The following is a 23,156-nucleotide window of genomic DNA, read 5'->3' on the forward strand; positions in this document are numbered from 1 at the left end:
GAGCAGTGGGTGAGGGGAATGTGAATTAACCTGGTTTCCAAATGAGAGATGGAATGCTAGGGAGCTGTGTCTGTGGTGAGAGCATAAATGCAGCTCATGAACAGATATCTAGTTTGATTGGTAGGTGATATTAGAGGCTAGTATTATTATTAACATTAGTTTGATTGGTGGCAGAAGAAGAAGGAGCGGGTGGGAGGGCAAGTGGCACCAAAAAATATCTGAATCTGTTTGTTCACCCTGATGTAACAAAAGTGGCTACAGAGTTGAAGGTTGAAGTGATGAGTGAGACAGCTCTCAATCACTATATTATGGCCAGTTCACTGTGTATACGTATGCCACTGTCGGGTATTTTGATTTTGCTAGTTTACACTGTTTCAATTTAGTACATATTATATCTTTGTAGTGATACGATGTTCACCGCTTGGGGGGCCTTTGAGTCCAAAAGTGATACATAAATAAACCACAACATAACATAATTAAAATAAGCTATGGTTTCTGTGAATGAACTGCAGGCTGGTGCATGCTTCTGAAATTCTCTGAGCATTGTTGCTCCCCTGCTCCTGCTGTCACTGCACTTTCAGAAAATTGTCTGGCTTGTTGTGTCATCTGAACCAAGGCTCATGCTTTATTTCTCTCCAAACAGCCAAGGTTTGCTCTTGGCTTTCCGCTCATGGTTTGTTTGGCGAAAACAAACCACAACATGAGTTTGGACGACACAACAAGCCAGGCAAGCTTGTTTCCCAGTGGTGCAGCAGAAGCAGGGGAGGAGCAAAGCACCCATGATTTCAGCAGTGTGCACTAAAGACTCTCCTCCTGCAAAGAGGGGAGGGGTTGTGGGCGGGATCCGATCTGCCACCCACTCACCTGGCTGGCGCACCACGCCCACGGGCAAGCGCCCAACCAGGCGGCTTGAAGGGGGCGTGGACAGCAGCTTAACTTGTTGCTGCGCCATCCCGTCGCGAGTCACCCACCCTCACTCCCTCAGAGCTCAGGGTTTCCATTTCTCTTTTGGCCTTGCTATGGACCTTAGATTGGTCACCCAGGTTGTCCAGGGGGCCTGGTAGGTATTTTTCCATTTGGCATTAGGCTTTGTGGTTTTTTCGCCTACCTCGTAGCAACCGTCACAACTTTCGTGGTATTGGTGGGTAGGTTAGGCATTGGAATGTGTTTGTGGTGGTGGAAGGGCTAGGTGTGGCCATCGCCTACGCCTTCAATTTTGGGTATTCCGTTAAAGGAATCCGCAGTCGTGGATCCTGTCCGATGCCTGTGTGGCGGGGGGCCATGGCACGACCCTCAGTGACATCAGGGGAGAGCTTATAGTTGGATTAGCCTCAACGGGCTCCACCTACTGGTGAATAAACCCCCCTTTTTAAACTCACCCCTCTCCGTGTGGGTGGAGTCAAGTCACGTGATCCAATGCCTAAGCCAATACCTTTTCACTTGCTTTAATCAATAAAGTTGTGGCCTTTTCTTGACCCATTAACCTTATATTACATGTCCTTGTGTCTTCATTTCACTAAGTGGGGATCGGGTCCTCGAACCACAACATATTGCTTGTTTACATTAAACCATAGGTCATTTTAACTGTGGTTGAACGTGACATGCCAACCAGGCTTGTAGTTACACGGTGGAAACAATTGGGTTGCCTGTCATACGTCTTGGCACAACTCCAAACTTTTGACTGCAGCAGATGTAAACTGCTCTGAAATTAGCCACAATTGCAAGGAATTTATCTGAAATTGTTATTTGTTCCAAGAAGTAATTAGTACTGCAACCTTTGAGAAAAGGATATTTGAAATATGTAAGCTTTGTTTTTATTTCATGAATTATGAAATTCCTGCATTTTTCCTGAAAGATAATGTAAGGGGAAAGAACCTAAACCAGTTATTTTGTTAGTCTAAAGCAGAATATTTTGGGGTTTTTTTCCCCTTCAAAAAGTAGTTATTTGGAACCAAAAGACATTTTATTATACACTGCAGTACAGAGGAAACCCTGCCCCCCCAAAAAAAAACCTTTTTGTCGTTCCTTCTGGGAAATAATAGACTTTCAAAGCATCTACAAACTTGGCTTTCAGGTGCCCCCTGCTGCTTTCTTTTCAATTGGTCATGTTAAACTTTTTTCTATAGTTGCTGGGGTGTTACAAAAACTGCCATGTACGTTTTGTGTGTGATTCCTGATACCCATTGTCAACTGCATATGCATCTCCTTTGAAAAACAGATGCTAGTTACACCAAAAATAAGCAATGTACTTGGATTTTCTGGACTTGGAGGCTGCTTTGGGGCTCCTATAAGGAAGATTATCTGAGTTTTTTATAAGAGTCAGTTCTTACACTGTCCAGGCCAGTCCTGGACATCTGGCAATCTTAAGGTTACTGGTGTGTCACAGGCCTTTACTCTAATTGCCTGAAGGCACAGATATGCATGAAAACACATTTTTAGCGCCAACAATTTTCTAGTGAGAACGCAAGCTGTTGAGAAAGCATGTTGAAGATTCTATAGCTTGTCTGACAAAAATGCTTTCTTTGATATAAATATGCCTTCTTGTTTGGATGCACAAACATCTGACTCCATGTATGTAGCATGTGTGTGCTCAGGTGTGAAAGGTGCATGGTCCCATGAGGATAACCTCATAGGGAATGTATTGTTTGACTTGAAGCAGATGGTGTTTTTTCCTGACTGGTAGGGGCACATTTTTGAACCATTAACTACCGTGGCTGAACACCGACTCAGCTTATGTCATAGTTCTGTGCTTCTGATACCTTGCTCCAATTAGATAGGGACCACCCAAGAGGCAATTATCCATATCTTTTCATACTGAACTTTTTAAAGAAGGTAAGAGCTGATTGAACAAGTTACTGGTCTGATTCAGTTTAAGGCAGCATCCCACATTTCATTGTCAAAGTGGGATTCTGTTGTCCACATGTTGTATTTGTGAGGGGCTTCTTTCAAGCTGTGAATTGAATCTCCCATACGCAGCAGGCCTCAAGGCTTCCAGCTCTGATGTTACTTGTTTTGCAGAAAAGGGACATACACGGAGCAGGACTGACCCTCTTGTTAGGTAGACTGAGGCGGCTGGTTTTGGGTGTCTTGGAACAAAAGCTGCAGATTGTTATTGTTGCATTGCTGCTGCCGTGGACAAGGAGAGGAGCTTGTGGGATTTTCTGCATCTCGTGCCAAATTATCTTGAATGGCTTTGGTACCACCCACAAGGACTGTGGGGAGAGGGTGCATCTGCTGCTCTGCCTCAGGTAGCAAAATGTATTTGGCTGAATTTGAGCCAGTACTGTTATCTAGCCTTATTTCTTTGAAAGGCCTAGTTCCCTTAAAAAGGAATTGTTTCTTACCAGGAATGATATTTGGAAGCATGCCCTTGCCATTCTTGAATTTACGCAGTTACTAGGTGTGCCCAATTACACCTCACCAATCTGATACTGAATACATGAGCTAACTCCCATGGCATTTGTCAAAGATAAAAGATATACCGCACAGTAGCCTGTTTGATTCTTATCTTTCTCTTCCTTATTAGCACTATTTTCTTTCCTCCACTTTAAATGGATGGTCATCTCAATATTGTGTGGGAAGACATAAAACAACAACAAATTAAATTTTGGGCAGCACCAAGCAGTAAAGCTGTCATTTGATGAAAGCTCAGAAGGAGACCATTACACGAGACTCATCCTGTTGGGAGAGAAGCAGGGAATGTCTTTGGGTGCTCTTGGCTGTAGAGCCAGGAATGCTGAAACGTAAAGGGGGAGACAGAAGCAGCAACCGCAGGACAGTTTGCAGAGATTTTTTGCATGAATGAATGTGGTTTGAGCATTATAGTGAGAATGCCATTCTTTTCAAAGCTGACCCTTTTCTACCTTCTCAACTTTTGAACTGTCTGATAGAGGGAGACAAGCTGTGCCTGAAATGTGCACACATCACATCCTGCCTCTCTTGCTGTCTACAATCCATTTGCCACTTCTGGCATGCCTGTATTAAAAGAGAGACACAAAAATGCTATTTCAGACTCAGATGGTAACTCCTTGATATAAAGTTAGGGCCAGTTACTGAACACCCAACACCAAGCTCATTTAATAGAAAATGATTGTATAACATGACCATTAAATCATAAATCCTTACAAAGTCTCAATTCCCTTTTGGGATTTTGCCATTCACACTGTAAGTGTAAGTGTATCTGTTGTCATCACTCTGGGTGGGCAGTTGTAGACAGGGCTGTCTTTTAGGCGCTAATTAGGTAGCGCATTAGGGAGTAACTGGTGCCTCAGCCAATCAGAGAAAGGACACCTGCCAGGCCAAATGATTTTATTGAATGTTACCGTCTGCTGTACTTTCAAATTTGCAAAATAATATTAAGAATTCAGGAAATGGGTAAGTATTTTTTCAAGCAGAATTTGCTTTGGGTGCCTTCTGGATTATCAGGGTTGCTAATACTTTATCCTGTCAACAACTTGAGCTAATTATGTATAGTTTATTTGCCATAATTTCAAGGCATATCCTATTTGATAGGGTTAAAGTTCTAAATGTGAGACATTATTAAATATGCAGAATGGCCTACATGACAACAGCATTATCAATAATTAATCCCATTATAATCTATTGCTTCATCACAATCTTGATCTGTGTTCTGGGCTATATTTTTAATGACTTATTTTAATTTTTAAAACCTAGAAATGGTTTTACTGTGACGACCGATGAAACAAAGCATGACTGACTGAGAAGGTCCTAATAATAAATGGCTAGAAGTAGCGAAGTAGGTGAAGTAGGCATGTAGCCCTGCAGTTATATATTTAAAAACCTTATCCAGCACTCTGCATTCATTCATCTCAAAATGATTTACACACACACACACACACACACACACACACACACACATCTACACCCACACCCACCCACCCACCCCATTCAGATAAATAAATAACAGTTACAACATCCAGATAGTCATTACACATAGGCCTGGTTTGTACAGCGTGGCAAGCCAAGCTTGGTTTTGGGGGACTGTGCAGATGCACATGCTTCCAGAGAGAAATGTGCAGCTTCTTTGCTGCTGCCCCACTGAACTCAGCCAAGGTTTGGCTTAGCCTGTTGGCTTGTGGTTAAGCTTCTCACTAAGCAGAAGTTGGGGGGGGCAGTAAAAAGGAGTGGGGAGGATTTTTACTACAGAAAAATCTTCATAGTTAATCAAAGTTGAGTAGTAAGAAGAGAAAATTATGTGATTAGTGGGGGTTTTTTTGAAGGTTTCCTTCATATCTCCATAGCCTCTTTCATTCAACTGGGGGAGAAAATCTAACAGCAATTTTGTGTTTTACACTATTTTCAATCAGACAGGTGGCATCTTCATGTTCAGAAACTCCCATCCTGGCAAGCCGGCTAAAGCGGGGTTAATACTTATCTTTTAAGATCACTCCTTCATTCTTCCTTGCTAGTTACACAAAGTGCCAGAGCAAAAGTGGAGCCAGTTCTAGCCAGAGACTACATTCCATGCTGACAGGTTGAGTTCTGCCCTCAATAAGCTATTTAGACTGTGAGCATTCTTTCCTAGCCCTGCAGGGTCATCATAACTCAGCCTATCAAGTCTACTTTCTTTACACACCACTGACTAATATAAAAAGCATGCTTCCAAAACTGGACTTTTCCTCCTTCCCTGACCTATCAGACCAGTGAGGTAATACAACATCTGAGCTCTTAGTTACTTGGAAGGGTAGAATTCAAATATCACAATTGGAAAAGCACCGAGCAGGCAATTACTTTTCAGCACCTCTCATCCCACATGAAGCAAGATTACTTGACCCTTTTTCATTACACGAATGTGGTGTTGGCAAAATGCGCTAGCGAAGAGCAAAAAGGAATTTTAGAAGTAACTCTGGCCCTACTTTAAGTACATTTGAACATATACATATACAGAGCATTTTGCTGGTCAGTGAATTCCCATTCCAGTTGCCACCATAGGTCAGTGGCAACAGCACATAAGTTGCATGCAGAAGTTCTTGGATTCTGTCTCTGGGTTCTCCAAGTAAGTTTGAGAAGGACTCCTGCCTGGAACACTGGATAGAGAGCCTCTGTCAGTCGGTGTTGACAATACTGAACTAGGTAGACCAGTACTCTGACTCATTATAATACAGCTTCCTGTATACAGTCTAGCAAAAATTACTTAAGTCATGGCTGAGCTTTTAACTAGCACTAATTTAATATATCACTTATTGCTGCACAATTATGTGCATGCGTACTCATAAGTAAGCCCCTTATTCTGTAATAAGCATATTTAGGGCTGGAGTCTTAATGACCGATTTTTTTTGAAGTATGCTGTTCTCCTTTTACAAATGGTAGCTTGCCCAGGACTAGAATTTGATCTTGCCGATTCTCATTAGCATTTGACCTACCACACGTTTCTGAGCTTGCCATGGACGGATCAATTTACTGTGCCGTCAAGAAGAAATTGTAGGCTTGAGTCAGCTGGAGCATTTTGCTCTGCAAGTACCTTGGGGTACGATCCCCCTGCACCACAGTCTTATTGTTTAGTAGTGCAATTTGGATGCTGCCTTGGATCAGCAGACTTGGCATTTTCAGACCTAGGATTCTAAACATGATTGCTGTTAACAGCTGCTTTAATGCCGACAGTCCTTATTGGATTAAAAGAATCCTCCTAGCATAATTGGGCATTAGGCAGCATTTTTATTTTTATTTTGTATTGGGATTTTTTAAAACTGCCATGGTGCTATTGAAATGAGAGATCACTGAAATACTGACTTTTAAATCATTTCACAAGCATGTAGAGAATTCAAAATTAATTCCTTGCCTTTAGTAATCCAAAAGTATGAACCCAAAAAGTAAGTGTATGATTCCAGTTTGTAATTTGCAGGTGATAAACAAATTCTGGACAAAGCTACATGTCCAGATGGAGATTGGGGACAATCATTATTCATATCCCTTGCTGGTATATGTTGATTGGTAAGGATCAGCACAGCAAGGGCAGGATGTCTCTTGTCAAGCAGCAACACCCTTACATACAGAAATATTTCTTTAATGCCATACTTTCTGTCCCTATTGTTCTTAGGAACTACATCTGGTGGTCACCTGAAATGTCACAATTTAAGGATACTCTTTAAGAAACTCTTATACCACTTTAACAATTATGATTTCCATCAAAGAATCTTGGGGATTGTAGGGTTGTTATGGTTGATGGAAATTATAGCTCTCTGAGGGGTGTCTCAGCACCATTAACAAACTACAGTTCCCAGGATTCTCTGGGGAAAGCCATGGCAGTTAAAATGGTATAACAGTATTTTACGTGCATGGTGCAGATTGTTCTGATCTTTGTTGAACATGTTTGATTAGCAGTAATTCCAACTATAATGCAAGACCCATTTCAAATTCTCTTATAGGGACAAAAGTGTCTCTTTTCTTATATATGCGCATAGCATGAAGAAAGGGGTATTGAATGATGCAGGACATTTCAAGTCTAGAAGTTGCACAGTGATGGCAGTCTGTTACCTCCAAACTTGTATTCTTACATCTTTAGGGCATATATATCTATGATAGTGTACAGTGTGGGTTGGCCAGCTGCATTGCGTGAAAATAGAGAGATGGGGAGGAGTGTATTTGTGTGTGTAAATGAAAACAGCTCTTTTAATTAATTTATGAGTCCTTTGGGATGCTCACTATATCATGTTCAGAATCAGTTAAAAAAAGCTGTAACAGCAAGCAAACAGTGATTTGGGGTGCACTTTAATTGTACATGGCACATTTAGTTTACACAGTTGTTCCAACAATCACCCACTGCACAGTTAATGGTGTTTTGTTGTGTGAAAGTCAGTAGGTTGCATTTTTATTTACTGCTTTTTGCAAAAACCAATCTATATATTCATCAAACACAAGAGCACAAATGCAGTCTTTGACAACTTCATTTAAAAAGTACATTAAAATACCTTTAAACTGCTCTTTTTGTGCTTATACAGCAGAATTCCCCAATGAGTACAACACTGGCACAAAGAATAATTTGTCAACGTTCATATTGATTTTCTTTGGTTATCCAGCATTTCAGAGTTGGAATCAGAGGGTTCAACTATTTTCCTCTTTTAGCATTATACAAAGGAATGCAAGGCATTCTACTTCAACAGGTCCTCCCGTTGTTCTTCTCACTCTTGCCAGTAAACTTCCATCACTCTAGGGCATGAGGCATTGGAAGAATCCAGGCCTGTAGTAGTTGTAGCCTATTCCTTCCATTGATTCTAAGGCTGGGAAGCACAGTCTTTAACTCGGCTGGATTAGAATAAAGGCCTCTGTAGTCCAAAATTCTGGCCCACAGTGGTCAACTAGATGCCTATGGGAAGCCCACAGCAGGAAATGAGTGCAGTAACACACACCTGTTTGTGCTTCCCAGCAACTAGTATTCAGAAGACTTTGGGCCACTCATCACGGAGGTAATCATAACTGCTAGCCACTGATATCCTCCATGAATAAACCCATTTTACAGCCACCCAAGCTGGCATTACTACCTATTGTGGTAGAACTATGTGTTGTGTTAATATCCTGAATGTTCCCAATTCAGCCTCATTGGATGACTCCAGTATTATGAGAGAGGAGAAGAAACTTCTCCCTTTCCACTTTTGCCATACCTTGCATAATTTTATATGCATCTGTTTTGCCCCCCTTATTCACATTTTTTCCTAAACTGGAATGCTCCATTTGTTGCAGGTAAGTTGCTCCCTTTTGGTTGAGCTTTTATCATATGCCCATAAGAGGTTTGTTTTTTAATCATTGAGGTGGTCTAATTTCTCTGTGTTTCCTGGTCTCTCTTATTACAGAAGAGCTGCATTACAAACATATTCAGCCGCATTTCATATCTGGGGGTAACCCCAAAATATTTTCCAAAGACAAAGGCAACATCTTACCAGGGATAGGGACCATATGATGGGAATTATGCCAGGCAATAAAGAAAGAATTGGAGCATATGAATTGTTCATCTCAGGCTAACTAACTCATACCTATTCTTAAACACTGCAGCAAGAGAAACAGAAAAGGGCAGACTGTGGTCATAGGGGACTGACATAGGGGAGAAATAAGTGTATTTTATTTAGAAACTATTACAGACATGGATGTTTTATGTACAAAAATGCTTATGGAGCTTCTTGATAATATATCACTCATGGATGGGAATGGGCTCCTGGGAGTCCATTCTGTCAGTACTGTCATCTCAGAAGTAAATTGCTTGCCAAATAGGAAGGAGAGAGACCTGCATACTTGGCTTGGAGAAAAATGAAAACCACCTAGCTAGTGATCAAAGGTGTCACTGCTTAAGAGATTTCTGACTATAGAAACTATATTATTATATACACATACAGATGTGGAGGTCTGTTATGAAACCAGAGGGGTTAAACAAATATGTTTGGGTTGCAGCATCTGGCAGCTTCTTCTCTATGTACAATGGTACATTCTTCTCTACATTAGCACAATTAGTGCTAATGGCATAAGGACCCAATGCCTCATTCACCAACCCTGGATTTGTGACGGTTGCACAAAGTTCTGATGTGGAAGATATTGCCATTTAGACCTTGCAAAGCAAGGTTCTGCAATACACTTTGCAACTGCATAGTGTTTACTTGTGTACTGATAGGGGTTATACTTCTGAGCTACGGCAGATTCAAAATTTGCTGATCTGAAGAATCTTACTGATTTTTACAGGAAAAGAGGGTATTATTGATGATGTTTTAATTTTGTCTGTGTTTGGTTCAGACTGAATCGTGATGATAATCTAATGCTTCTTTTAAGAAACACCTTGTAAACCACTGAAGCCCCAGGAAGTTTGCATGAAGGTTATGTGACAGCTACTCTTTGGTAACCATTCATTTTGATTTCTTTATGTGGAGGTTATATGACATTGCCTCAAGTGATTGTTATCCCAAAGTTTCCCACGAAAGAAAGTTTGTTGCACAAGAGCATGAACTCATCTTTAATTGCCCACCCTTCAAATTTGCCAGTAGAGGATTGAGTCTCACCTATAAAATAACAACAACCTGGAAGTGGTCTTTGTCAGTGACTTCCAATCGTGTGTCCTCTTAAACTTAAACATGCAATTTTGTGAAGTGTTTTTCATACTTGTCTTAAATGTGGTTCCAATACTCATCTGGCAATAATGCAGGATAGATTCCCCTGCTACCTCTTCTTCTGAATATAGATGAAGCAGTGTATGGTATGGTCAGCTATATTTCACTGTTATTAGCAGACTGGTTGAGAACATAGTGCATGCTGTTGTCTTGGCTCAGTGGCTAGGACACTGTAGGTCATAATAATACCATTTGGCCTTTCTACACCTTCAGATGCAGTATGAATTTTAAAAGATATTTGGTTTACAATACAGCATTTCACATATGGCAGCCTAACAGAACCATTATACCATATGTACCGGTACTTCTTTGCTGACAAATCAGTAAGAAGGTAGAAAAGGCCTTGGAGATGCCCTTTTCCCTTCTCTCTACATCCTGAGGCACTTATGTCAAGAATAGAATAGTTAACAACTAAAGACCTGTGTACAGATTTCATGGGTGATGGGAACTGGCCTCAGGGGAAACATGTTTTCAGAGGCCAATTCCCCGCTCCACCACCACGGTCAGTGGAGGGGTTTTTTGCTTCCCTTCTTTAGGGAATGGCTGCAGTTCATTGGCAGAACTGATGTTTTGAGGGTCCCGGGATCAATTTGTGGCATCTCCAGTTTGAGTTGGGAAAGAGTCCTGTCTGAAACCTTGGAAAGCTGTTGCCAGTCAGTGTACACAATGCTGAACAAGATTGACCTATGCCCTTCTTGCAGCTTAAAGCAGGGTATGGAACCTGTTGCCCTCCAGATGTTTCTGAACTCACATCATCCCTAACAATTGATATGCTGCCTGGGACTGATGAAATTAGAGTCTAACAATGTCTGGTGGGTCATAGACTTCCACCTCTGGTTTAAATGAACCTATGGGTGGAGAATATTGGAGCTGGAGAAATCACATCGTAGAATGTGTGTTCTCTGAGAATCGTCCCCCTCCAAGATCAAGAACAACCAATCTGTTACCCTCCTGAAGCTGAACTCCCAACGTCAGCCTCAGCCAGCATGAACAAGGTTAGAGGTGATGAGAGCTGCAGTTCAACACCTGGAGGGCATGCTAGGCACCTCTGCTTTAAATTATGAAGGGGTAGGCTTCTATGAGGGGACAAATTGGGATTAGAATATGTGCATTTTATCCCCTCCCCCATCTTAGCCTAGCAAAGTTTTAATGCAGGAATGAGGAACCTGTGTCCTTCCAGATTTTGCTGGACTACAACTTCTGTCATCGCTGACTGTTGGCCATGCTGACTGAAGCTGCTGAGAGTTCATGTTCAACAACTTTTGAAGGACTGCAGGTTACCCATTTCTAGTGCAATACACTCTCTGGTCTGCTACAGTGATGGTTCTCTAGTGTCACAGAGTTCAGGCAAGTAGTTCTCTCTGTATGCAAGCTGCACCGGTGGTGCAAGGTGGGGCCTCCTGCCGGGGGCCAAGGTTTGAGTCCTCCAGTGACATATAGTATGATGATTGCAATGATATTATATGAGAGAAATCGGTTTTGGCATTGCATGGAAAGTCCCCAGTCGTGCATAGGCAAGGTCTTTGGGGAGAAATACTACAGTGAGTCATCACAGTATCCAAGGAGAGGAGATCAAGGTCTGCCTCCACCCTGTTTTCATAAGGTTATTTAGGAACAGTAAACTGTCCATCAGCAAGGCATCTTTTTCCATTTTAAAAAAAGATTATTGTGCCTTTTAATGCTCAAGGTCACCTTAATATGCTGTGGCATCAGCATGCCAGATGTTATTGTGCATAAAAATGAACATGCACAGGGACAATTTGATTTTATCTTGCCCCCTAAGCAGCTTTGGGATTATATCACAAAAAGCTCTGCTGTCCCTGCGTTTTATGCATTGGTATTAAAAGTGGGAGGATTCCAGGAAGTGGCAGCGTTCTCATAACTCAGATCATTTGTCATGTTCATACACATGAAGGTATGTAGCGGAGCGCAAGGCTGCTTAGTTGTGGCCTAAATCATCAGAGCATGCAGAGAGCTGTCTTCTCCAATGACTCTGAAAATCATTCTGCAGACTGATCAGACTTCAGAATTTGCTGGCACTTTGTGCCCTAGTGTTTCCAAGATATAGATTGCTTCAGCAAGTTTTTAATGGAAGATCTTAATCTCCTAGCGCCCCGAGCTTTGATTTCCCCATTTCAAACCCAAAGTAAATAACACAGAGAGTTTTGAAGCTCTGTTTGAAATGTTTTGGCTAAACAGCCAGTTGCCCTGAGAATAATATAAACAGCACAAGTGCTGGGGCACAAGATTGCTGAGCACCGGAGTTAAGTGTCAAGAAATGGATTCTTCTATCTTCTGCTTGTTTAGAAAGCCTTTATTCTTGGTGGAAACAGATGTGACGTGGGAGATCTCTAATAGGACCTCCTGAAGTTTTAATTCTTTTGTTTTGCTGTTATTGTCATGTGGTTATTTGTTTTACTGTGCAAATTGTGACAAGGTCAGCTCTTGCAGGACTGTAGATTTCAGTTATATGTTTGATTTCAGGTGTGGTGCCCCTTTGGGAAGTGCACAAATTCCAGTATGAAGTCAAGGCATTTTTGCAGTAAAACTATGGAACTTCTTCTAACAGGAGGAAGTGATGGCCGCCAACTTGGCTTTAAAAGAGGACTGGAAAAATTCAAGAAAGATAAGGCTCTCAGCAGCTACTAGCCACTGTGCCTATGTTCTAATTCCACTGCCAGAGGTAGTATGCCTCTGAATGCCAGTTGGGCATTGCAGGTGGGCAGAGTGCTCTTGCATTTATATCCTGTTTGCAGGCTTCCCACAGGCATCTGGTTGGCCACTGTGAGAATGGGATGCTGGACTAGATGGGCCATTGGCTTCATCCAGTAGGTCCTTATATTCTTATTTTCGGGCTATTTAAAATTTAAATATTAATTTGTGTATGTGTGTGTTTAATGTTCACACGTGCCTTAACTTTTAAAAATAAGATATCATACCTCTTCTTAAAATGATATTGAAAGTCTAAATATGAATAGTAAAACAATAAGGGCTGCCGTTTTTGTATGGCCACCATACAGTGGTACCTCGGGTTAATTCATTCCAGAGGTCCGTTCTTAACCTGAAACTGTTCTTAACCTGAAGCACCACTTTAGCTAATGGGGCCTCCTGCTGCTGCCACGCCGCCGGAGCCCGATTTCTGTTCTCATCCTGAAACAAAGTTCTTAACCCGAGGTACTATTTCTGGGTTAGCGGAGTCTGTAACCTGAAGCGTATGTAACCTGAAGCGTATGTAACCTGAAGCGTATGTAACCTGAGGTACCACTGTATTGGAATCTGCACTTTTCCCAAGGCTGTTCTACATCTGAAATTGATTATAAAGCTGGGAGGAGCTCAGAGAGAAAAAATGAATCTGCAGCAGCACAACTAGATGCCTTCATCTGCTGCAACAAAACATGTCTCTCCTGCATCGCTTTCTACAGCCACAGCAGGCGCTGTAACTCTCCAACAGTTTGACATTACCCCCAAGGGCACACTTCTCTGTTGTCTCTTGAGGCGGATGGATGCCATCTCATTTTAACTTTCCCTAGCAGGGCAGGAGAACTTAAATAATAAGCTTTTAAATTTGCATGTTATTGTCACAAATAATATTTGACAGCCAGTATTCAAATGTGGTCATTTTTGACTAGGAAGTGAACTTTAATCAACATACACTAGAGACATGAGTCATTTGGGGCAACAGCTGGTGGTGTTATGCCAGTGCGATAACTGTTCCTACATTTTTTAAGTGTTCTGGGTTGGTAATAACAATGAATTAGATTTTTTTTAAAAAACACCTGAATTAGGATGGAATTTGCCAAGGTATTTCTATATATACCTCCATCAAATGTAAAGAGTAGTAGAAGGAGGGCAATATACACTGAGTGTCCCTTTGGGGTTAACGCGGAGTAGTGTGATGCTATGAGGAGAGGGACATTGCAGTTTATTTCCCCTTGGGAGTTTCTGTGTTGTGATAAACAAAAACAGCAGCAAGCATTTCATCTGAGTGTCACTGGCCTGAACACAATGAAAACTGACAGCCACTCTTTCCCAAGGAGATGGCGGGGTCTGTAACAAATAAGAGAAAATGACACACTTCTTGGGTCACTAGAGCTCTTGATAGAAATGTATGTGCAAAAAAAACAAGCCACAAACACAGCACAGATAAGACTGGCCCAGAGAGAAAGAGAAATGGCTTCCCAAAAAAGAATTTTGGGAACTATAGTTTACCCACAGCAGAACTACATTTCCCAGAATCCTTTACAAACTACAGTTCCCATGAATCTCAGGGAGATGTCATTGTTGGTATTTAATGGTTTGTTTGTAATTGGTTTAAAAGAATAAAAGAATTCCCTAGATGCCTAGATATGGGTTTGAAACAAATACTCTTTTGGGGAGAGCCCCAGCAAAGATTTAGAGTCACAAAACATGCAGACAAATTAAGAGTGGAGATATAGCTTGTTAGACCTTTAAATAATCCCCTTTTAAGTTTCTTCCAAAGTTCCCCTTACTTCCCTTAGCTTAGAAAAAAGAGACCACATGTTTGATACACACAGCCAGTGTGAAAAAAGAGACCACATGTTTGATACACACAGCCAGTGTATAGTTTGATACACACAGCCAGTGTGGTGTAGTGGTTAAGAGCGGTGGACTCGTAATCTGGTGAACCGGGTTCGCGTCTCCGCTCCTCCACATGCAGCTGCTGGGTGACCTTGGGCTAGTCACACTTCTGTGAAGTCTCTTAGCCCCACTCACGTCACAGAGTGTTTGTTGTGGGGGAGGAAGGGAAAGGAGAATGTTAGTCGCTTTGAGACTCCTTCGGGTAATGATAAAGCGGGATATCAAATCCAAACTCCAAACTCGTCTGATAAGTTAAAATGGTTTGCTTACAAACTCTTCAAAGGTCAGATTCGTGTGCTTTTCCAAGAAAAGACAGACAGTTTAACTTAGTTTCAAGAAGGTAAGAGTTTCTAAATCATTTGTCTAGAAACACGAAGATGGCTTGGTAAAGCCATGTGGTCAAAGTTTGGAACATCCAACTCAGACGTCCTTTCTGATTGAAATCACATGGTCGAAGAGGGTGAATAAAGACTTTGGAATTCCTCCCTCCCAAAGAGGCTGATATATCCCACTGTCATGTGCTTTAACTATGTGGGGTGTACTCTGTCAGTGTCTTCTACTAGAAATATAACTTTTTGGGATACTAGAATAATCAGGACTGTATAGGAAATTGGTCTTTGACCTGATGGATCATAGATAGAGATGTAGAAGGCTGGAAAACCCCAGGGAAAACTGGGGAAGGGGAGGAAAAGCACCCCCCCCAATTCATATCTCTAGTTACAGAAAATTGGCCTTTGAACGAATGTGTCATGACCAACAATTGCATCACACCAGTATTATCACCACCATTTTTGACATGCTGATTTTAAAAGAAGGAAGAGAGGAGAGAGAAAGTGGAGAATCTCAAACATAAGAGATAAAGCTTAAAAGTAGATAAAAAGCAATATGTAGCCTAAGGATAATATTTCAGTTCAGGAACTGAAATGGTTGAATACTGCTGCTTAGAGAGCTTTTATACCTCAACCCAAACACAGAAAAATATCATAAATAAAATGTACAAAAATTATTAGATGCAGTAAAATGTACTGTTGATTAAATAATGGGAATTTTAAAAATACTTCTTGATACGGGGACCATTTTTATGCACAGCTATGAGGGAATGTGACATGATTTTTAAATATGAAAGTGAAGTTTCTCAGATGAGCAAAATATGGCATAAATTGTGTGCAGGTAGAAATTCTTCTCCTACAGAAATGTTAGCATGTAATCCCTTTCCACTGGGAGTTATAACTCCACCCCTCACCTCTTCACAGACACAGTCCTGCAACAGCTGCTTCCCTGGGCCCTCTTCATATTTGTGCAGTTGTTTTGTGAGGGAGCAAAAATGTGCGTGGCAAGTCCTTCTTTCCTCCCTGTCTCATGCCCAGTTCCAGCTTCATGGCTGAGTAGGAATAAATACTCAGGATTATGGATGGAGCAGAAATTTGATTCAGTTAATGTTTAAAGGTGAATCTACTAAACTGGCCCTTACCAAACAATACACAAACCAAAACATAGCTATGCTTCAGAATTCTCACTTGCTTGACTTTTGTGGTTTAGTTCTCAAAAAAAAGAAGATTATTTTATGGCAAAATGTGCATAAAAATATATTTGTGCAAAGAACATACCAAAATCCATTATATTTGGGCACATTGTTTGCAAAGATGTGTGCATTAGTCAAAACTGCATACAAAAGTATATTTCTTAGGATAAATTCACACCAAAATGCTGATGAGCTGCAGAAGTGTGGATAATTGAATTTAAGATTGGAAAAATTAGAAACTAAAAGAACAAATTGACAAATCCTTCCATCCCTACCCAGGACAGCCCAATTCAAATACAACATTTTATTCACTGTACACCACCCTGTTTTTCATGTGCATTCTATTATCTTGTGTTCCACATACATATTATGAAACACTTTTGCAGCTGTGTTTCAGTGTAAAAGGATCTGTAGAACAAGCAGGTTTCCTCGTAACTTTTTTTCAAAGTTCATTTTCATACAGTCTCACTTTGATACCTCAGGGGATGGGAGAGGAAAGCAAAATAATTGGTCTAGCTGATATGATTGCAAAACCTATTCCCTTTGCTGGTTTTTAACCCTTCACCTTTTAAAAAATATATAAAATATATAAAAGGCACCCCACATTTACCTTTTAGCTATAATTATTTTACACTTTTATCATTCTGGAAATGTCACATTCCTTGGGAATCCATAACTGCGCTTCCTTGGATTGATCCATTTGTATGGTTGGCATTTGGGAACTTATGCAAGGTGACATTCGGAGAAGAAGCTCATTTTTAAAAATAAGTTACTACATATTAATGAGGATTCATGCAGCCCTGAATGCAATCAGTGACAAAATTCAATTGGATAAGGATTACAGCCCCAAGCAACATTTGTCGTTCTAACAAGCTCTGAATTTGTTTATTACAAAGGGATATCACAGACGTGGAGTTGTGCTTTAATTCTGTTAAGCTTTGATGAATGCCATCAAAGTTTCTACAGGAAAGAGAAGCAGACATTGCAAAAATAGTTGAGCAAAAGCAAGATTTCCTGCTTCTAGCATTAGGGCACCTGCTGGGCACAGGAAACAGACAAATCCCACATCTCAAAATCTACACTTGTTTGCTGTCTGTTTTCATTAGTGGCATCCTGTATGTTTGTAACGTCTGATTTTTGTGTTATGTATTACGGTAAATATTGTTAGTAACTTAATGCAGTCTGTACCAAATCCTGGCCCTTGGCCTGGTTAGCACTTCACTTTTGTGCTATTGAGCACAAAAGTTAGAATCTCATAAAACAGGCACTAGTTTGGCTGTGATGTCCATTCATCTTGTATGTGGCCATTGGGACAAATGGCTGGGTTCATCTAGTGTCCAGCTTTTGTTTTGCTCCTCCTCCTTTCCCTTCAATATGATAGAGGCTTAATTTTTTTGTAAACATTTTAAATATGATTGTGCAAATGCTTGTACACTAGGAATGCTTGAAATATGAAATATTTGTGTCCTGGGCTGTTGTTGAGATCAGATCTCACGAGAGCAGTTTTCATTTTTTTTAAAAAAAATATTTATTAAGATTTTCAAATTTAATACAATAAAAAAGAATCAAAAAGGAAAAAGCAAAAAAAAAAATTAAAAACACATAAAGTACATAATACCTATTTTTCAATAACATATTTACCTGACCTCCTCATACCTCCCTTTCTTGTATTCCAGTTCAAATTGTTAGTTCAGCAAATCCTTATCCATAATTTTTAACCTATTTCTATACTTAATTTAACATATTATTATTTTACTTTTTCTCTTTCATCCATTTCCTCAATTTATTTTTGCTAACCTTATTTTCATTTAATTTAGTTCATTTTAAAAAACCAATTTTACCTTATCCAAACTTAAACATCAATACTTATACATCAATACACATTCTTAAAACATTCTTTCTAAAGTCGACCCAAATTCCCTTCCACGAATTTCCCAATTTTCATACACATTACAAAAACAAAATAAAAACAAAACACATTATAATTATGTACCCTTTGGATTCCCAAACCCCACCCCACCCCTTTCCCGGTTTCAGTCCCCAACAAATGTCCATCAGTCTTAATCTAGTATTAGCCTGGAGATCTCACATCCGAGGCTCTTAATTCTCTCTCAATTCCTCTCTGCTGGTTTTATTGATAGTCCTTAAAATTAAACACCAAATCTCGGAGAAGCTCTGGCCCTTCAGGGTCCATGTTTCTTCCAACCAGTCTTCCATACTTAAAAGTGGAGCCCAAATCTTGTTTCTTACTCCTTTCAAGTCCAAATGTCCCCGAGGCTCCAACCTCCACCTTAAGCAAATTTGTAATCCTTAGGTCTTCAGATTTCCACATAAGGAGATCTCTCCTTTTTTCAATCTCCAATTCAGGCCAGATTTTCCACATCAAGTTCTTATTTTCCTTCATTACCATCATGTCAGACCTCAAGCCCTCCTTCATCATCTGCAGAATTACAGCTCCTCCTTCCTTTTCTTCAGGGACAACATATGTCTCCTTCTCCAAATTCTCAAAGTTGTCAAGTTTCTCTTTCTGTTCAGTTGAATAAACTTCCTGATTCAAATCCTTATCAGCTTCAATGATATTGTTTACAGTTGAGTCCAGAGTTGTAACATTTATAGCCAAAACATCAATTTGGCCTTGTAACTTTCCTAAGAGAACAAAGACTCTGTCCAATTCAGCCTGAATTCTCCCCCTTCCAGCCATTCTTGTAATGTCCCAAAACCCCCTCTAGAGGGATTTTGGTTTCTTAATATTCATTCCAGTTCAAATCCAAAAATCCAGTTAGTTTGTATCAGTTCTTCCTTGTTTTCAACAGATTGTAACAAAATTGTAACAGATATAACCAACAGAAGCAACAGAAACAAAGTTCTCTTTTCCTGTCTTGACAGCTAATTTGACAGCTGTCAAACTCTTTAGTACCTCATCAACAGGCTCTCTCGCGGAACACTCCCGGGTCCAGGAGGGTGGCACTTCAGCTCCCAAAATTAGCTCTTTATCCTCCAGCAAGATTTTTTATACTGCCAAACCATGAAATTAAAGTCTTTTACCAAAGAAGGAAAAAAGAGGTTCTCTCGACCTTAGTTAGCAGGTCCTTGCTTTAACTTGTTTACAAGACGGGGAGGCAGACTTCCTTTTTACACCTTCCCCGATCGTGCCTAATTCTTTAAAAAAAATTTCTTTACAGTTCCAATTTCCGTAGTACTCACGGGTTGTTACTTTTAGAATCCAATTGTTCACAAGAAGAAGTCAGCGCTCTCTGACCATGGCAATGCGGCTTCATTCCGCAGGAGAAGCAGTCGACTCTCAGCACCGCGCCGCTCACCCCGTCCCCCGTTCCGAAGCCTTTAAAAAGGCTCCTTCGCAGGTCGGGTGGGCGCAAATGGTGCCCGCCGAGTCACCAGGTTCACAGGCTTCACCGCCTGTGATTTTTGAGGGTCCCCGCGTCGCCGCAGCGGCCAGACCCAATTCCTGCGGAGCCGATTCCCTCTGGAGCTCAGAGGGAATCCGCCATTAGTCGATGGCGCCCGGAAGTCCCTCACGAGAGCAGTTTTCAGAGGCTCCTACGAGCTAATGACCCACAGAAACATGACTATTCCTAATATAGCTGAAATTTTACAGCTGTACAGTTGTCAAGAACAATACCGTTTGTAACAGCTTACATGGTGTGATGCAAAATAGAAGTAGAAAGATAAAAGATGCCTATATTTAGGCTCTGAGTGGATATTTGGGAACAGACTGTTATGGTTACCACCCAGACAGCTTGATCATGACAATTAATGGACCCATTAATGGACTGTGGCGGTATACTCTACTGCCAAAGAACAGCAGAGGTAGGAGAGAACTGGAAAGAAAAAGCAGAAACTTATAAGAGAGCTTTTAAAAGATTTCAGCTCCACACTAGAACATCTCTGGTCAGCTATGATAAAAACATTGGGAGAGGGCTTTTACCTTTTTTACCTGGCTCTCAAACCAAGAATAATTGAAAGTGACATATTTCACTGGGCTGACTCTATCCAACTAAATTTTGTTCAGAGTAGGCCCATTGAAATAATGGACCTAACTTAGTCATGGCCAGCAATTTCAGTGGGTCTTCTCTGAGTAGTAGGGGTAACATTGAATACATTGCTGTGTGTGTGTGTAGGAAGAAATGTTTACACATTTTGAAATTCTGTGTAGCTCTACATATCTGAGTAAAAATGTTGTGTATCGCATTTTGTGTTCTCTATCCCGTTTTGATCCTTCAGTGCTCTAAGAACTTGAGGTATGGTGAATAGGCATATTTGGGTAAAGTGAATATTTTATGGGGCAAAGGTGAGATCCTCTTCACAGTATGTTGGTCAGGCTCACAAAAAAAAGTCAGCTACATAAGGAAGCATAGTTGGCATTGGGCTAGCGGTGGTATTGTTGGCACCTGCCAAGGCCAACTCTCCAGCAGTTGTGTGTCCACTGCCAATCTCTGGAGCGTCTTGACTATTCTGTTTCTCCTCCTCCTGTCACTGCCTGTTCACTCGCCCAATCTAACACACAACCAGGGGAAAAGAGTAAGGAGACAGACCAGCATCTTCTACTTCCCTTGCACTCTTCCTCTGGAAATAACTACTACTACTACTACTACTACTACTACTAGTATATTAAAGGTCACAGTCCATCACACTTTTGCTGCGTGAAAAGACTTGTGTGTAGGCACCTTATTAGAAGCTTTCATTCATTTAGCAGAGTTTCTGGAAGCAGTGGTCAGCAATTGAAGTTACTCTTTGAGATGAAACACTCACAGATGCCATAAAACTCAGTCAAGTGATTCATTGCTTGACCGGCCATAAGTGCATCACAGTAGTACTATTTACAATCATTATAGCAATAGCTGTAATGGCATAATTAAGTTTCAGTCCCTCCACCTCCTCCTCCTCCTTATATGCCCTTCCTATCTGACTGGGTTGCCCCAGCCACTCTGGGTGGCTTCTAACATGAATAAAAATGTAATAAAACATTAAATCTTAAAAAACCTTCCTGTACAGGGTTGCCTTCAGGGCAAGTGAATGAGCAGAAGTAGCATGCAGCAGTGTGAAGGGGATGGTCCTTAGAGCGGGGACACTAAGATCTTTCTTAGGGACCCCTCAAAACCTGGACCCTACACCAGTAAGAAGACTTTCTGAATTTTGGAGTGTGGCTGCAGCTTATAAGTGTATTCTATCTAATTGGTGTAAAAGAAAAGTAGATTCTTTTTATTTATTTTTAACCACAAAGAGGAGAACAGAAGCTATGCAAGGAACTCCACTCTCAGCTAGGAAGCTAGTGTCAGGGTGGGCACTGCTATGTCTACCACAATACCTGGCTTCTATAGTTCCCTTTAGCCTCTGACATTCAACAAGCCCTGGAACTATTTTAGAGAAAGCATGCCTGCTTTAATAGATCTATGTGCATTGATGTGATTGCCTCTGACTGAAGGCAGAAATGAGGGTCTGGCATGATGTGTGTCAGGACCTGTTTGTTTACGCAACCAGGTATCCCTGGATCTCAGCATTGAGCTCAGCCTCTTCCCCTCATGTATATACATGTTCAAAGGATGAATCAGAGGGGTTCAAAAAAGGTCAACTGGTAAGATCAAGAGCTCTTGTCTTGATTCACCTCCATTTCATTGCAGGTGAGGTCTTATTTACATTAGCAAGATTAGTGGATGAAAGCCAGTAGCATAGGGAAACATAGTAACCTATGATTGGCTGAAGAGATTCAGCAAATGGATGTGGTCTGAACACACTGGAATACTTTGTGTGTACACTGGGATTAGTTATTCCGGGAGTAGCATAACACTGAGGTAGCAAACTCTGGATGTTGAGTTGTAAATACATAGCCAGGGAGATGAAGTATAGGAGATGCAAGGAACTTTTCTCAGCTTTAAAGCATAAAGATCTTTAAACTTAACGCTTGATAAATCTGATGAGAAACTATTGTTTGTTTTTCATTTCACTGTGTTTGTGTGTGTTTAAACAAGTACTACTCTTCCACCGCAAATAGTTGTGATCCCAATCTACTGAAATAAATGGAAGATTTGCCATTAACTTTAGGGTTGTTCTTGTAATGTAATGGGTTAAAAGTCTTCCCAGCCTCAGCTCTCTAGATCCATGACTTAAGTATCAGAGGCATAAGGTTAGTATTTCTGGGAATTCAAAAATAAGTCAGCAGCTTTTCTTCTTACATTTTAAAAATGTTTCTCTCTCGGGCCTTTGACATTTTGGATGCTCTAATTTGTATAAATGCAATGAAAATCCTTCTCTTTTACTCATTTTCAATGTGGCATTGAACTGCATCTTTGGTGTTGCCGCAAGCAGTGGAACAGTTGGCAGAAACCTGCCACTGCTGCTTTCTTTTGCTAAGCTTGAGCAGCTATTACAGGGTGAAATAACATTTTGCAAGACTGCCCTGGAAAACTCATGCTGCTGATCCCTGAACATGAGTTAAGCTAGGCAAACAAATGTGTGCTTGGCAAGGACACAGATTATAGGTTACAAGGGGGCTTAGCAGAGCACATTTTAAAGCAGACCACAACTTTTTCATCTAAGTGCAAATCATATATCAGTTGGGGGAGGGAACAGGGAGAAGGAGCAAAACAAAACAAAAACCCAGAAAGCTTTAAAGATGATGGGAGAGATTTGTCTTGAAGCTGAAAATTATAGAGTTCAGTAATGGAACAGGCAGAGGCGGCATGTAAAGGAAAAGTATAGTGAAACATTTGATGAAACAATAAAGTGTCGTGCTGAGGAAAAGGGAACAAACAGCCTAGAAGGAAATACTTTCGTCTAAAGAGGCATTCTGCCCCTCCCTGTTCCCATCATTTATATTCTCAAAAGCTTAAGTCAAATGGTTTGTTTGCTGCATTTTCCCCTAAGATTTTGACCTAGTTCATGGGTAGGCAGACTTCATGCTTAGAGGATCT

The 23,156-nt window shown here is 40.8% G+C and overlaps 1 protein-coding gene across 1 annotated transcript in view; it reads left to right on the forward strand.

The window, feature by feature from the left end:
• The window catches only part of ARHGEF4 (Rho guanine nucleotide exchange factor 4), a 160,132-nt gene that overhangs the window by 88,268 nt on the left and 48,708 nt on the right, over positions 1–23,156 (forward strand). The gene's annotated exons all lie outside the window — the stretch shown is intronic.

The sequence above is a fragment of the Podarcis raffonei genome, chromosome 5, assembly GCF_027172205.1.
Source record: "Podarcis raffonei isolate rPodRaf1 chromosome 5, rPodRaf1.pri, whole genome shotgun sequence".
Taxonomy (NCBI): domain Eukaryota; kingdom Metazoa; phylum Chordata; class Lepidosauria; order Squamata; family Lacertidae; genus Podarcis; species Podarcis raffonei.